Here is an 18537-nt window from a genome sequence, read left to right as displayed (position 1 = left end):
TTGGAAATATAAAGCAAATATAGTTACACTAACTTTTTGGAGGTTTTGGGTTCGAAAATGCTATAAAAACCAAGAAAAACGATAATTTTCCTATAGTCTGGTTCCCTGACTCCATATAAGAAGAAACAGAGCAGTTTACATACTTTGGGGGAATTGTAAGGTCAGGGAACCAGTCTAGCTGGCTCGTACACGTTTATAGGTGTGTAATCGATTGCAAACAAGTGCAATGGTCAATTGGGGCTAGTATTCGGCCGATCAGCGTTGGAAATTGATACAAAAATACCACTTTTCTTGAAAATGACAGTTTACCAGGTGCCATAATTTTACAGGATGCTTTAGACTGTCATTTACCAACATCCTGTTAAGGTATTTCGCAAAAACTTGGTAGTTTTATTTTTCGATGTTTGCAAATGTTGTATATTCCCTTTAAAGAATCAATTGGAAAGTAAAGACTGCCACTATAATGGCAGCAAATTTGGCAAAATCATATCTTTGGTTTTGTATAATTATGATGGAATCAGGATGTATAGACCCTAGCTTCCATAATTTTTCATGAGGCTTGTTGCCACAGTTTTGTTGAAGTTAAAAAAGTCTCATGAGGTTATTGTGTAGTGTTGAATTTTGAGTAGGCTTACATTTGCTGTTTGAGTTTCAATTTGTTTAAATTTTAAATTTTATTAAAAGTGAACATGCGGATGGTGAGAATTTTGTTTGTTTGCCAGAGCAAGTAAAAGAATCAATCATTTCACCCCCCCCCAAAAAAAAATAGGCTAGCAAGATTTTTTTTTTTAGGATTCAGCACCATTTCTTAAGAAAATTATGAATTGAGAAGCAAAATTTCTGAGAAACTTTAATTTTAGACCTTTTGACAGTTTTGAGCGGATATTAAATTCAGCCCGACATGCTGACATCACTCCTCCAAAGCTATGGATAATTTACCCTCCTGTTGATTTTGAATTAACTTTGAATCAACCAGCTTTAATTAAAAACGACCACAAATGCGATGGGTCGGGGAAACGAAAGTGACAGACACTTTGACAGAGTTATTACCATTATTAAAGTCGCTATCTATGATTCAACCCAGAGATAAAGTCCGAATGTAATACTTGATTGAACCCCCGAGTCAAGAAGATGATGGTGGTTTCCAATAAGCCAAGACAAGGGTTACTCACAGACTTACAGTCGAAGTTGTTACATTAAAAACAACCGGTACGTTAATGCTATTTGCCCAGCACTCATCACATCCAGTGTGGCCTTTCTACTTCTTTTGCAACATACCTACCTCTGCATTGTCATGAGTACACTTCTAAACAATCCTTGATTGCTAGGAACATCCTAGGCTTTAGCAACACAACACTGCAAGTATTGCTTCTCTGGAGAAAAAAAACTAGGTCATAAGAGGAAAATATTTAGCATGCACAGGGCAAGGAATCGAGCTGAAGGGCGACGGGCAAAACGACCGTTGTGACACTCGCAGTTTGCTTAGCTCTCAAGGTATCTCATCCAAACAAATTCACCAGGGAATTTATTGCTCTCCGGTTAAGTCAACATTTTCGTTTCAAGGGAAGGACAAAAAACGCTGGTTTCCCTTGTGGATTGGACGAGACTTAAAAAAAAAACTTGTTTCAGGAAGTTGGGAGAGTGAGTGGAGGAATGTTGTTGTTTCGCTCCAGATGAGTCTTGATGGTTTGCCTAAAGTGTTCCAATTTTCGGAGGAGTTCCAAAGACGTGCTTATTTTGTTAAATGATTGGAGACCAATACCTCTTTACTGATTTGGTGTTCGTGCACAAAATTATTCTAGAAACTCATTATGATTGTTACCTTTAATATCAGTTGATAAAAGATTCTGTCTAAAGCTCCACTTATTTCAGAGTCTGCAAAGGCCCACCTTTCAATGAATTATCGTTTTGGGAACCTAACAACAGCAGAAGTCCCTGAATTACTTTGTCATTCAGCAGTGAGCTGTTTTGAAAAACAACAAAAAATTGAAGAAATTATCCTACACATTACTTAAAGACAGAGTAGGAAAAGAGGAATAGATGTTTTTTTTTTTTAACAAGACACTTTTTTGAAGAACAAGTTCAAAACAAGTTGGGTTCAAAACAAGTCAGGTTTTTGCTTGACCGATCCCCTTACTTACAAGTCCGAGCACAGACACGGGTCGAGGAATTCACTGAAAATGCATCAGTACAAGGCAAATTGACTAAACACTCAAGCCGTTTCTCACCTCCAAAAGGCAAATTGGAATTGTTGGGACTGCATTGACCCCTTGTTTCACAGCCCTTGGGGGGGGGGGGGGTTCACTTCTGTGAGTGGGAGGGGGTCAGTGCATACGGAATTGGACACTTTCACTTCTCAGGATCCTGCCTAGCAGCTGTACAGCTGAGATTGAAATGGTAATCTTGTTTTTTAGAGTTCACATTTTGACTAAAACCTGTCAAAAGTCGCTGGGATGTTCGAGATCTCACCTCTCTACATTTGGTTCTCTGAAACTGAAACATTCTTGTTTAAATTTGTTCCTTGGAAATTCTTTTTAAATTTTTGTTAAATGAGCAGTGTACTGAAAGTATTAAATTCTTTCCAAAGTCAGTACATTTAATTGATTAAACTTGAGTATAAAAAAAGAGGCTCACCACAAAATTAGTGAAAGAAATTGCAAGTTGAGAAATCTGTTATTCAATATGTATCGGAATTTCATTGACCCTGCTTCACATAATGCCATCGGGAACAAATCCCCTGAAATCTACCACAAGACCAATATTACCATACATGTACATGTGGGTGGATTTTGATGGACTTGGTACAGATGGCTCGTCTGCCGAAATGGGGATGGATTTTGATGGAGTTGAGAAGGTTAGGGTTAAAAGTAGGTTGTAAAGTTGGTTTTGGGTCCCTGATCCCATAATCTGGAACCGGTTCCTGACATCAATGGACAGGCACCTGGGTACCGGGTTCCGATGCACAGCCCTACTTATATGTAGGAAAAAAATCCCCCCCCCCTCGAAAAAAGAAAAAGAAAAGTAGGGGCCTACAACACATGAAGATATATAATACCTCATTGACAGGCTCTTGCCAAGCGCAGTGGTCATTGACTGCCAAGCTTAACTAAACCCTTTTGATGATATTCTGAGCCATTCTTTTTCCTCTCTTTTTTGACACTTCTCATTTGTCGCCTCTGCAGACCTACCGTACATGGCTCATTGCCCACTGATGGGACCGTACATCAGTCCATTTTTGTGTGTTCCTTCGGCAGCTCATCACGAGCGCGGTTGTTGCACCGGATATTGTGCATGTAATTACGCATTTCACCGATGTGCTCTTAAGTGGCTTTTCTGGATGTGTGTGTATGTGTTCATCAGTTGCTCAGATTTAAAAGTCAGGCTTCCAGCTCAAATTTTAGTTTAGAATAGCATATATGTCTAGAAATTGAAACAAAAAGGGAGATTGCTTTTGGCAAAGACCACAAATTGAAAGCATGTTTGTTCACAGTCTTTCTGTGAACATTGCATGCCTCCAGAACATTTTAATTCAAAACAAAATGTTAAGATATTAAGAAATTTCAAATACAATCAATTCAATTTTCTGGAATTTCCGACCCTTGACATAACTGGAAATGTGGTTGCATTGAGTTTTTGCCCCCAAATTTGTTTAGTTTAATTTTATATTAATTATTAAAAATGAAGAAAAAACTGTTGTGTATACATGCAATGTATTCCCAATAATTTCAAACCTAAATAATACCAATTACAATAATTCTGTGGATGCATTTCACAGAAAATGAATATAATTGGTTCGAAAAATATTCATATTTTGGGGTGCATTTCTGTTTTGTGTATTTGGTAACTCGTGACTGGCTGTACGTTGTGAATTCAGTGTCTTGATAATTTATGCACAGAGACAGTGCTCAGTGTGAACAATTAAGCCTGAGATCAGTCCCTCGCAATCCCCCTCCCCCTGGAGATTTACCGGGCAGTCAGAAGGTGTGAATCAATTCATGGGAGTTCCCCCCACACTCAGAGCAGCTAGTCTAATGGTCGTTAGCAAGCCATCCCCTTGTGACTGCAGTATAGTCCTTGATAATTCATTATCATTCCCCGTCAATTAGGATAAAGGATTGGAGGAATGCATAATGCATTAATGTGCATGTTGACGTGTCATCTAAATAAGGATGAAAAATGTTTGGGGTAGTGTACCTGCAGATATTCATACCGTACATTTGATTGCTCAGATACATGTAGGTTTATGTGTCATAAGCAGGTTACTTGCCAGCATATGTAGGATTAAAAACAAAAGGCTTTTCACAGATTTGTAATTTTATTTTGAAAGATAACTTTAAGTCTGTGGGTATTTGTAGTATTGTTTGTTCACTGTAGTAAAAGTATCCTTTGCAAAATCATTGTAAATAAGCAGTCATTAAAAAAACATAACCCTAACTGTCACAGGATTGATGCATTGTGTAATGGTCTTAAGCTATACCTTACAATAGGGAGGTTTCGCAAGCGAACAGATACGCTTACACTTACGTTTAGCTATCCATATCCGTTTTTTACTTACGTGTAGCGAGCGAGATATGCATGTCGTCTGCACGTATGACGTCATACGCCACTCACTATCCGCTAAACGTGCAGACGACACGTATATCTCGCTCGCTACACGTAAGTAAAAAACGGATACGGATAGCTAAGCGTAAGTGTAAGCGTATCCGTTCGCTTGCGAAACCTCCCTATTGTTTGTGCTTATCCATGCGCCTAGATTATACTAGAAATCATCCACACTGCTTCCGGATACCATCCAGACTGCCCCAACGTGTCTAAAATGAGTTTGAGGATTTTGAAGGATTGAAGCAGTGGTCACCCACTTATCCCTCATCTGAATACATTTAAGGAAAAAAAGGATGATTTTGGAGGATTGAGGCTGAAACCAATTTTTACATGGTGGCAGTTGGAGGATTGTTCATCATTGACAGTGTTCCTCGCCAAAAGGGCCTATATAGGTGGTTAATGTCAAAATCTAAGTTGTGAAGGTCAAAATGCTCTTATCGCAGCCAATATGCAGAAAATATCAGTCGTATATTTCCGCCATGTCATATTGCAAGTGTACATGTACAGGAGGTATTACCATATCATACATAACTCTACCACAAAACCCAAACCACATTAACAATGTATAGCGCACCAGTGTCGCTAATCCAAAGCAAATAATTCATTATGTAGACGCACACATGTGTGCATTTTAACAGTCGTGTGATCTCGGCGAATACCCAACAAACGTTTGTATGAAAGCAACCACAATTTATTCTCCGGTACAGCAGATCTGCATCCCCCCTACAAAGAAAAGAACGCTTTCATCTTTATTCACCCAGAAGTAATTTTGGAGTCGCCGGGCGTCGGCTGGCTGGCTGATGGGTATCCCTGGGGAGTTTTATTGGGAGAAAAAGAGAGAGGAAAAAAAGAAAGAAAAACCTTCACCGAGTATGAAATTCAAGGCCATTGATAGCTATTAATAATGGATTGAATCGAAGGTATGGATTCCCTAAGGCGCGGGAGCTGTCGACGTGGGTTTGTTCTAGGTCTTTGTGATGATGGTGATGCTGTGCGAGGTATCGTTGGTGATCTGTTCGATGGTTCAGGAGAGATGCCACGCCTGAAAGTTGATGACAAAATGAGGTGGAAAGCTTGGATGAATGCATGGCTGTCTTGGACCTGTTGCTGCAGTGTTGCGCCGTAAAACGCAAAAGACATGAACAGATGCAAATGAAAATTTGTAGTAGATTTTTAATTAGCTTCACCCAAAAAGCTACAGCAAGAAATATTACTTTAACTTCAGTCCTCGCAACCAACAGTACCAGGAATTTTATCTACATATTCACATCAGCTGAGATACACGTCTATGTATTTATTTACATGTAACAGATTATGCTGGTGGGTGGAACAGCTTCATACTGATCATGGACCTTTTAAAAGTAAACACATGAAATTATTCTGTTATTTCCCATATGAAATTTTGGAATCAGGCCTTGTCTGTGAAATATCCATGTTCGATTTTAATCTAAGGCTGACTGTTATCAATTTTGATAAAATCCAAATGCAAGATTTTGGACCATTTTCTCAATTGTTTAAGGAGTTGCAGAGTTTTGGATTTTAGATGATCCAGGCATCTTTCTTGGCAGTCGTGAAAATGTGTTTAATATAAATTGTGCATTCAAAATTCATACGAGAAATTGATCTTGGAATGAGAAGGGACTTGGAATAATTTGATTATGCCGGCAACCGGCTGGCACGCCGTGAAAATCTTTAATTTCTTCAGCCAACCAGAAATTGAAATAAATACACAAATAAACACAGCTGTCCAAGTTTAATCCAAATGTTCTTCCTTTGCCCTACACTGTACTTCTACAGCAGTTGACAGACATGTACCTGCATATATTCAGTATTTTATTCTTGTAACTTTTTTCTGAATATTAAAAAAAAAACTGCATAAAATTGTAGGTTGTTTTATACCGTGATCAGAAATATTTTGTCCACCTCAATCGAGGACAAACCACCTGCAGAAAAACTGCTTATCGCCGGCCGTAGCTTTAAGAAAACACCACTCTTGAGTACCGGCTACGCTGGTCTCTTCCTGTCCGTGATTGGTTGTGTAAATTTGCTCTGCGCGACGCCTGCCGTCATCATCGCAGCGATGTCCGTTTGTTTGTTAGCGTGGCCATTAGCCAGTCTGATGAGCTGTCTGTGCGAGCCCACACATTAAAACCTCCCGAGATATGGCTGATAACTGGCTCTGGGACCAGTGGGGCCTTGGGTGTTGGGCCAATGGGTCTAGTGATGATGAGTAATTTGTTTATTGAAGGGGGAAAATTGGGGGCGGATCAGACATTGTTAAAGTGGGCGGATTCGTGTACACATTGTATTTTGATTGTAATTTGTTTAAGTTCAAACTAGGGCTGTTCATTTTCAAATAATTTTGTATTCAAGCCAACTTGGGCATGATTGAATTTTCAATTTTGAAATGCATTAAGTCAAACATATGCCAGCCTTAACTGGTCGCCAATCGGAATTCGTGTGCACCTTCCCTTGTTGAAAATTGACTAGGAGCTTGTAACAGTTTAGCAGAATGGCTGATATTTGACCAATTTTTAGAAGAAATTTGAGGTATTAATATCCTTCATGGAAGCTCGCAAATCATGCTTGAAAGTAACATTCAGCAAAAGTGTGGCACTTTACAAACAATAAATCCACACAACTTGTTACGTTTTTCATCATCTTCTTGAGACAGCTTATTTTACATTTAAACAAAATATTTGAATCAAAAACAAAAATGGTATTCGGATATTTGGTTGAATGGTTGGTGACCGAATATTTGAATATTTGGTATATTTGGCACAGCCCTAAATAATACCTCACTTCACCGAAAACCATGTACACTCAACTTCAAAAAGCTGACTGTCAACTTCTGTTTAAAACACCCAAAACTAGTGCAATAAATCCCCTCTCACCTTTGCGTTATTCTAACCAGGGGAATGGAATTGAACTTGACAGCGTTATCACCCAGTAGGGAATCCAGCAAGGTAAACAAGCCTGCCCATGGGGTCACTTAACACCCCAGCATGGTTCAAATTGCTGCATTTAAAATGGATCCGCAGTGGGGCAGTAGCTGGTCAAATACCTCTATTGTGTGTACAGTTTGTTTTTGGTCTGTACACAGACTGTTCAGAACAAACTACTCCGAGTGCATGAACAATCTATGAAAGGCACACTGGGTATTACATGCGTCTGAGCTTTTTCAAATTGAATGTAATATTTATTAGGCTATTATCTGATTCAGATTCAGTTAATTGTATTCATCATGAAGGTCATGAAATGCTCTCCCAGTCACATAGAAAAAGACATTCAAATCGTTGGTCTGCATTTCTCCAAAGCAGTTGTTTTAAATTGCTGAAGCCCAGTTTTCTTTTAAATACTTCTTATGCACTGTGAAATAACAATGAAAACTGTTACCATTCAAAATCTTCTATCATTTTTTTTAAAGTTGGGACTAGTTTTCTTTGATTCCGAATTGCAGTTGATGAAGCATCGGTTTTTACATTGTAAATGTATCTGATATACATGTAAGTAAATGTCGACAAATGTTAAGGGCACCCCTCCCCCTGCAGAAAGAAAAGTTGGAGATATTGAAGCATGAATTTGAAAAAATAGAAATGTAATGCGTATTCCTCTACGGATGCTTCCAGGAAGTTTCTGGAAAGAAAAACATTCCCACTAATCCCAAAGCATTTTCACACCTTTTGCCTTTCTTCGTTTCACTTCACACATTCCCTGGTGTTGATACTAGAGATCCTTTTCCAATTCCTCTAGTCTGGATGGTATGCCTGCCCCCCACATTAGAATAAACAAACATGTCCCCACCACGAGGTCAACATCAGGTCGATGGAGTGTCAGCTCATCAAACTGACTAGTCTTGCTCTCCAGCAGGGCTTGAAGTCACATGATGGATAGTCGCGATGCTGGATCACATGCGAATCTTCACGTAGGCACAAGTTTTTACGATATTTGTTCGGTACAAGTGGTCTATCATCGACAGTCTGTGCAAGTCACAGCATTTTCAGAATACAAAGTTTAGTTTGGAAAACCTGAATAGTCAAGCAACCTATTTTTTCAGTATCAGAAAACTTTTTGAAAAATCAATGAAAATTTGCCTCAACACTAAATGTTGAAACTGGATAATGTTTTTTAATTAGTTGTTAAGAGACAAGTTCAATTTAGTTGTGTTATTTGTTGCTTGTTGCATCAAAAGTTGTAGTGTTCATATGTATCTGCAAAATACATGAGCAAATCCTAATTATCTTTGGTTCAAAATAAAAGCAGGCACGGTTTCTTAAACAAAACTTTGGTGGTCACTGCATATTCCTAAAACTTTTGTTGCTTTGTAACAAAAGTCTTGAGAAATATATCTGGGGCATCAGAACCACAGCTGAGGTTGATGATTCAAATTACATGTAGGGCAAATATTTGTTTCAAATTGATGAATGGATCTTACACATTTATGAATTCATAACCGAATCTGCAACCCAAATGATTGCATCCTCAAATAGGCTCATCAATTTGAAACTTGTGACGCACCACACGTGCACCAGTTACAAGGAGTCATAAGATTCAGGACAATCAGTCTTGGAAAATGTAACCTGACTATTTCCCCTCGGTCATTAAAGGGAATATACAACATTTGCAAACATCGAAAAACAAAACTACCAAGTTTTTGCGAAATACCTTAATAGGATGTTGGTAAATGACAGTCTAAAGCATCCTGTAAAATTATGGCACCTGGTATACTGTCATTTTCAAGAAAAGTGGTATTTTTGTATCAATTTCCAACGCTGATCGGCCGATCAGCGTTGGAAACAACTGGCTTTTTTTCAAATACCGGCCCCAATTGACCATTGCACTTGTTTGCAATCGATTACAAACCTATGAACGGGTACGAGCCAGCTAGACTGGTTCCCTGACCTTACAATTCCCCAATGTATGTAAACTGCTCTGTTTCTTCTTATATGGAGTCAGGGAACCAGACTACAGGAAAATGATCGTTTTTCTTGGTTTTTATAGCATTTTCAAACCCAAAACCTTCAAAAAGTCAGTGCATCTATATTTGCTTTATATTTCCAACCCCCCAATTCCATCCATTTCTGAAAATTACAGCAAAAGCAAATGATGTATATTCCCTTTAAACCAGGATAGGAATCCCAGGAAGCCAGACCCGTTAATTAGCTTGGGGAGACAGCATTCCTAACTTTGCGTCGACATGGCCAGCCATGCAAGACGGATGAATGTGCAGCAGCACGTAGCGACGACGTGACAAGTTTGTGCAACATTAATTCCCGGTGACGAATGGCCTGCTCAGTGGGGCAGGGCGGTCTCTGAACTGGTTAATAGCTGTGGATTTGCACTTTGGTTTAACAAGTTTTTCCTCTTTCCTCAGAAAGAGGTGAATGATTTGGCTATGCCGAGATTTTGTTCATAAACAACTGGACACTCACTCAGTCGTTCAAGCACACGAGTATCACCTTGTGATGTTTCCTCAGAAGTCAGTTTTAATATTTTTTGGCAATTCAACATTTATAGATGAGAGCTAGACTTTTGTAAGTGTTGGAGGTGTCTTTAACCCTGATCCCTGTGCACTTTTGATTTAGACAACGGTTTACAGTTCCCTACAAGAATTGACACACCAAGCTCAGATGCAAGAGCTTCGTACATACGTGTATGTCTTTGATAATTTATTTGATTGCTGTCCCAGCCCCTTTCTGTTTCATGCACAAATAACACTGTACAGGCCCAAACATTCCTGCGATGTTACTTGCAAGAGAAAAACAACCAGTCAAACCAAGTCTGTTTAATTGGCATGGATTTACTTAGAATTTACAAGGCCTTGATAAATTATGACTTGGGGTCGGTGAAAGTTTATTTTGATCAAGAAATACATGAAGTGATTTATAAGATACGTGTAGAGTATAAAATGTAAATGGTTAGGATCATTATAACTGTGATAGTACTTTGGTATATAGTTTTAAGAATTTTCAGTTTGGAAGTCAAGAAACTCGAGCGAAGAAGTACAGTGTACAAATAGTACGTGTTCATGTACAATGGACAGAAGTGTGCTTTATGCTTCCAGACAGTTCCTGTTAATGTCGGTTCATGCTGTCACTGTTGATTTTTAATAATTCCTTCCTCCGTTTCAGAGGACTTTAAGACCATAAATCCGCCCACCAGCAAGAACAAGGAATTAAAAAAAAGCTCCCTAACAGTTGTGGCTGTATGTTGGTTTTTATAGACACGCGGGGAAATTGGCTTTCAGAGGGAAGGACGGACTAAGTAAACATGTCGCGGGGCGAAAAAAAAAAGAAGGATTCCCTCGATTGATTCTCTTGCCTCTGTTGCCATGGAAACCTGGTTGCGTGTTAGTCAAGAAGAAGAAAAATGAGGGAATTAGCGAAGCATGTTCGGGGCGGGGATGGATTTAGCGAAATTGGCACGTTGGGGATTTTACGTGACAAATTGGGCAATTGCTCAAAGCAGGATGAGTCTGCCGGGCAAAACGATATCATGATTCGATTTGAGATAGGGGATGAACGTTTTTGTCCCTTCTGCCATTTTTTCATCTTCTCGGAAGCATGACTCAGAACATTTAGACATTACTGGAGGGGGGGGGAGGGAGGGCACTTTGAAAAACTGTTCAGTTTAATGACTGTGATAAGTGATTGCACTTTAGATGAGTACCAGACTAGTGGAGAGACAACCCCCCCCCCCTCCCACCCCTCCCCAAAACGTGACCTTACATGAGGTGATTCAGATAAGTGGTAGCAATCCGTTTCCAAGGTTTTCTTAGGCCATCCATTGTAATGCTAAGCAACTGTACTTCTGCACAGTTACATGAGACGCCTAGTGTGTATCAGGTTTACTATTAGTTTCGTATATGGGGAAAACTCCGAACGTCGTCGGATCGTTGATCACTGGCCAATGCAGTGACCAACGCTGATCACCCTCAAGTTGTCCAAGACCTTCAATTAAATTGCAAGTGTGGTCAAACATTTTCAATAATTCCTGTTCCCATTGTCACACACAGTGGTCAGCATTGTAGTTAATTTACTAAGGATCGACAGCTCAACCAAGTTGTACGTTTAAATATTTCCTCCATGGTTTTAACAAAAATTTTAATTAATGATTGCTTGACACATAAACACAATTTGTACATGTGCACAATCATCTTACCCAATTTATTTATATGATTTACAATGTAATACGTTATTTATATATTGACTTATGCTTTTGTAAAGGCCACTTATTCCTGTACTGGGTTTCATTAGTCACATTCATTAGTTATTCATGAATGCAAATGTATGCATTAAAATAAAGATAGAGCACTCGGAGCCCAATCAGGCCACCATCGTAATGTGCCCCCGTGGCCCCTAATCCTAACAACTTCTAAGCCCGGATCGGGTTTCCGATCCTGATGGACGGGTCCAATAGCCCCGTAGGGAGGGGTAATCCCGGCTAGGTTTTCGGGATAACTCCTTGATTGTTCACACACTTAAAAAAAAAACTAGGGGAACCGGGGAACGGAGTACCGGCGTTTGTGGGTTCATCGTTGATCCGTCTGCCAATAACGGCCCCGGGGTATTATGGGACTTAGGTCGAGCGTGGCATGACTAAGATCATCGAGGTACGGGGAGCAGGGCATATTGCTCGTACCAATACGTGAAAGAGGAGCGTATATCTATGACAAGGAGACCCGATTGGAATGAAATCTCTGCGGCTGAAGTTTTTGAAAAAGAAAATTGCTGTCATTTTTAAATTTGGAAGAGTTTTGAGAATCACCTTTTGAGGTTTTGTGAGGTGAACTGTTTAGGGCTAAATTTGGTGAATGTGGATCATTTCTGTTCACTTAAATTCTTTTTATATAGGCCTAATTGTCCATTACAACTGTTATGTTTCATTTCTAAAAAGGTTACTCTCCTCTTAATGGCAAATAGAATTTAAAAAAATACAACCATAAAGCATGCATGTAGCTTGTAATGGCTTGCCTTTACAAAGGACAGACACCATCATTTATTTTTTAAAAGGCTAAGAATAAGATTCACTTTTTTATGAGATGGAATTTTACATTGTGGAGATGCAAATTTAAAAACGTTTGCAATGGTAAGCGGTCATGGGTTCGAGTCCCACCCGAATAAGCTTGTGAATTTTTTTTCACAAGTCCTTGGACAACACTGAGTTTATAGTGTTTATAAAAAGACGTCACCAAAAAAAACCCCACAAAAACACTATAAAAAAGAATAAGAGTTAGTTAAGAATCAGAGTTGTATCTTTGCTTCAAAATTTGGGTGTTGGAGTTTTTAAATAATGAAAAGAGCTCAGAAATCAGAACTTCTGTCCTTGCAAACATCCTTGCGAGCATGAAGTCAGATTTCCAAATGCATCATGTTTTACTGTGCTAAAGGTATATAGGTGCAAACCACACTGCACATGTGCGTGTGACCTTTCTTGGGTTAATGAGCGTGTTATCAAAATGCAATTACCTCACGCTGAGCTACTAGAGGCTACCAAATCTAAAAAACTCTGATAGTAAGGGAACACTCGAGATTACATTTATGCGATGATTAGATTAGATTAGATTTAGCGGGATCCTTCCCTGGAGGGCTATATTAGTGTCTGATGACCATGCAAGAAAGAAAAGTTGACTTGGGCATTAGGCCTACAATCGATTCATCGCTCAAAAGATTAAGGATACAAATTTATTCATGCACAAAATCAGTGGCCTGCAAAAAAACTGGAAAATCATGACAAAAAATGTAAGACATGCCTGCTAACCCCCCTCCCCCCTTGCCAGCTACCCCCCTCCCCCTCCTCCTCCGAGACGAAACTGGATCAGCCTGTGAAAATGGCTGCCGTAGTAGCAGGTTCCAATTCCTTGAGAACTTCTGGAACTAGGTTTCATGTGGAGATACACGAGTACAGTTTCTGGTTTTCGCCTTAATATTTATATTTATAACCAGAAATAAGGCTAAAGTGAACTTCAGAAACGAGTCTGAATGTGGCTTTTAAAAAATCTCGCACGACTTCTCAAAGTCAGCTGTATTTACATGTCGTCAGGTGTACCACGAAGTGACATATATGGACTGTGTGCACGTAATACATCACTTCGTGGTGTGACCGACCATGTACATGTATGTCAGGACAAAATGTGCTGCGGCTTTCGCCAATTTTTGTCAAATTTCAAATTGGACTGATATTCAATCCACCTAAACCGCCATGCTCAAGTTAAACCGGTTAAAACTCCAACAGGACCGACGTTTCTTGCATGCGCATATTTGGGCCATGCAGTAATGGCATGCACACACAAAAATACCCAGAAGTTTTTGACAACGTGTCTTGGTCTTTTGTCAAGCATGTGACCAGCATATGCCCCTTCCAAATGATTAATGTCAGGCCACACCGACGAAAAAAAAAAAAAAATTTAACAGGTACAATGTTCATTTATTGTACCCCTCGAAACGGCACTATGGCCATTGATATGCGGGATGAGATAATAGAATTATGGATTTTTTATGAGTCATTGTCCAGAAAAAGCCGACATGCGATTGTACAAAATCCTCGGGAAATCCTTGCGACCCACTTACCGCTTTTTACCTCTCAAAAGCCCCTAACCTAGATTTTTGTAGATTACATGCGTTGGATTGCAAAATTCAATTTGAAAGTGGATTTCAACATGCCCTTGACGATTCAAAAAAAAGGGGGGGGGGGGGGATGGCGTTAAAGAATAAATTTGATGTTTTTACTGCTGACTGCTGGGGGAAAAAGTGGAACAACCAATATATTTTCTTGCACATATGGGTCAAGTTAAATGGCACTGCATGGTTTAACGATTTCAAAGTTTTAACCCCCCTATGCAAACATTTCTGTGCTTGTCTTTTCAAACTCAATCAAGTGGTTGTTCTATACAGTTAAAAGCTGCCAGCCTACATAAAGCAGGATTGACTGGCTGTGACTGTTTATGTAACTTGATACAGCTATGCTTTGAGTGTAAGTGATTGATAAGACAGCTGTGCCTGCCATTACCTGCTTTTTGTCTGTTGACTGTGCCTACAAGAAATATAATCCGACTGTTGGTGACTAGCCAGTGTAAAATGCATGGCAGGGGAAGAGGATTTATTTTTTTATTTTTGACTGTCTGTGACTGTTCAGATAGCAGGAGGGTTAATATAGTAAAGATGAGCCACTTTGTGTCTGGTGCCATTTTAAAGCATTTTATCACCAGTGATAATTTCTTTAAGTTCCACTACGTATGTAGCTTTATGCTACTCCGTACATAATATTTAAAGAGACTTTTATGGATGTACGGGGACTTTTATTTCTGTCCCTGCTCTAGATCGATAGATTAACAAGAATCACAACCCATGAAACAGTGAATGAAATATTTCTAGAAAACAAGTAAAAACACATTATATTTTAACAAAACGATTGATATTTAAAACCTTTAAAATCAGTCGGTGAGTGATTCTGGCTTTAGGGCGGTTGCAGAGGTTAAGTCTTGAACGTGCCCATCCCAACGTTAGATGCCCACGGAATCAGGTTAAGTGGTTCCACTCGGTGTTACCTGAATCTACAACTGGAATTTTCCTGTCTCTGTTCCTCCGTGAAGGGTTTTATCTTAACGTCAGCCCGACTTTACTTTCTGGTTCCAGGCTTAGGCCATTTATTTGCCGTGATTAAACTCCATAACCCATCTCTCTACGTCCCGGTGCCAATAAGTCCAGACAAGCGGTTAGCAACCAACGACAGTTCCAATCTCAGACTCAAACAAAACAGAAAGAAATTTGTCTGAATCACAAGGCCGGATCGTCAAATGTTTGCCGTGGCAACGAATCCGAAATCAAATTTGGAGTTGGGGTGCGGGGAAAAAAAAATGATGGAATAAATGAGCGCGTGTCTGCAGTGTCCAGTCTCTGGAGTGCCTGGACCGTTACCGTATCGGATCCGTCGCGTGCATGGCGTAATTCGTGGGTGAGGAGACATTACGCGTAAACACGCTGATAGGTGTCATTTGTCATGTGGTTTTGGTAACGGCAATAAAGCTATAGGGCTCCCGGGAAACGGAGACTTTTAATCAAGGATTTTATCTGCGTTAGTGCGATGGCATTTTGGGATCGAACCGGGACTAATATCCAGCCTCGTAAATCAGTCATTTAGCACGGGACGCATTCATGTTTCATCGGCCGTGCCGCGGCATGAGATTGTTTAATTTTCTTTTTTTTGGTGGGGGACGGTGGGAGGGGAAATGACGTGCTGTTAATCAACTTTAGCATCGGGATTAGGTGTATATATCTTCAGGATTTATTTAAATAGAACTGTCCATCAAAAACGATGACAAGAAAAAGGAAATTAAATTAGACTGTTTGCTCAAAATATTGTTTCGCATTCTGGTTGGCAGCTTAATTGTTCCATGATAATTGCTTTTTCAGCAGTTGTCTTTTACTATTACAAACTTTTTTTTGGTTCCATCTCATAATACTAATGTGGTGCTTTTATAGCACTCTATACCAAAGGTCTCAAAGCGCTTCATAATTATTACCCGTGTTCATCAGGTCGTGAAACCATTTTCTGCAGCAGCTCGAGACCAGTGCATTCTGGTCTCTTCCTTCACAGGTACCCATTTATACTCCTGGGTGGAGAGAGGCAATTGTAGTTAAGTGTCTTGCCCAAGAACACAGGCGCCATGTTATCTATACTGTATTTATATAGCTGTCTTTTGGATACTACTTTGGTTGTATGTTTTTTGGGGTGGGGGTTAATTTATATATTTTTGGGATATCTTGAAAAATGGTGAAGGCCTACATGTATGTACATGTAATGTGAAGTGACTGAATTTAATTATTTTGTTTAGCAACTTCAATTCTTTGAGGTTTCACCGAACTTCCCCTGCTTCCATTTTTTGTCACCGCTATTCATGTATGATTAGATTGAGAGCATTCCATATTCCATATTGAATTATCGGTTGCAGCGGCGTCTTTGATCTAGAATAACCCATACTACGCTCGCATGAGTGGCCTTTGCAACTTTATAATAGGTCATGACATGCGTATTTATTAGCCTGAACATGTGTTGTGAGATCTCATTTTGTGTATCATGTGGCTTTTCAAAAAAAGTTATTTTGACTAATTCTTTCATGGTTTGCTGGAGACGAATGGGACTTCTTTCATGAAAAGGCACTGTGGCTCTAGGGGAAAAAATAATTGCATGCTGGATGTCTTTGGGCATGTTTAAGTTGATCACTTGGGAATTTTTCTATTAAAATTGTTTTATTATTAAGAGGTACATTGTAATAGCAGAAATCTATTGGTTGGTAGCCAACCCTACAATCCCTAGTTCAGTGGTCGAGTGGTGGGATGTCTGCGGCAGTAAGAAGGAGGTCATGGGTTCGAGTCCCACCTGAGTGATTTTTTTCTCACAAACACTGGGGGGCAACACTGAGTATACAGTGTCCATAAAAATACATCGGTGAAGGGCAAAACCCAATGTTGAATCTACATCATCCCCACGCAAATTCCATCTTATGAACCCTTTTCCCCAAATCCAATAAATACTTTTGCAATCATTTTTTAAAAAAAGCAAATAGTTACAAAAAAGAAAAACGATTTCTTCAAAATTCTGTAAAACTTCAAAAAAATGAAAGGTTTGTACTTTACAATTCAACACCCTCCATTTCAAAAGAATTTGGTTTATAAGGAACCTGTTATGTTCATGTTCTAGCTCAAATTTCTTTGACAGAATTTTTAATTATTTAATTGTGATTGTTCCCTTTGGGACTACCATTTTTTCCCCCACCCCAAGGGAAAGTTAGACAGCACACCAGCCCTCTCCCCTAGCTCATCGCTCCCAGGGCCTGCAATTTTTTCCCACCAACTTATTTCCTTCCAGAAAAATGACGTATTGATATCCATGTACATGTAGATGTACTTGCCTCCCGGTTCTCATCTGGGATGATTTATCTCAAGTTTCCTGCCCATTGATAAAAAAAGTAAAAAATAAAAAAAATTCAAAGAGAGATTTAAGAAAAAAAAAAATGCCCTTTAGCCATCCTCTTTTAACTCATGGCATCATTCTCACGGTGGAAGTGGGCCAAGTGTTTAACCCCCGGCGTAGGGGTGCGTTCACCATACGCGCTCCGTATGTGTGTGGGTATGCGTCTGTACCCTTGCGTCTCTCTGCCAAGCTGCATAACTTAAGGTGTAAAACCACGGCATGCATTGAGGGGCTCATCTTGAAGTGGACAGCCACTTAAAAGCGTGTCATCCGAGCGAGACCTCTCCTAATTTCAGCTTTGTCATAGCGGATTTCCATTTGGACGATCGTTGAGAAACCGCCGGCCCCTGAAACGGGACTCAACCCGGGATAGATTTTCACCGATCAACTGATTGAATTACAGACTTTTAAATTGATTAGATTTTTTTGTGGAATTGCAGAATTTATTTTCCAGAAATGCACTGCATAAATTTCACTTTAAAAATTTTCCTTTAATCGTATTGAACCATACTCTCCTACGTAATATATTCGTGGATGGAAACAAGATTCTGAAATTGCTTTTGCAATATTGATTTTTTTTTAACCAGACTTTTTTTTCCTGTTGTGTTTGACTTGGTGCGGAACACCAGCTGTCAAGCTGGTAACCGAGGTGGGGTATTGAATGTATCTGCTATGAATATTGTAGCGATGGACCCATTACCCAACTGACATGTTTCAGACTTAATGTACATGAATGATAAATTGCTCTTCGAATCACAAACATAAGTGGTGTCGGAAACAATTTGAAGTACTTTTTTCCCGCTTGTTTGTAGTGAGGACTAACCAATTTATCATCAAGCCAGATAATGCTTAGTTTGATTTGGCTACCAAAAAAACATGTTCACATCTGGCGCCAATTTTACAGAGCAGTTAAGCACAATAATTTGTTAGGCACAAAACAATATTTGCTTAGCAGAGACAGGG

The sequence above is a fragment of the Patiria miniata genome, unplaced genomic scaffold (assembly GCF_015706575.1).
Source record: "Patiria miniata isolate m_02_andy unplaced genomic scaffold, ASM1570657v1 HiC_scaffold_24, whole genome shotgun sequence".
In the NCBI taxonomy this organism is placed as follows: Eukaryota; Metazoa; Echinodermata; class Asteroidea; order Valvatida; family Asterinidae; genus Patiria; species Patiria miniata.
Note: the sequence above shows the minus strand (reverse complement) of the source record.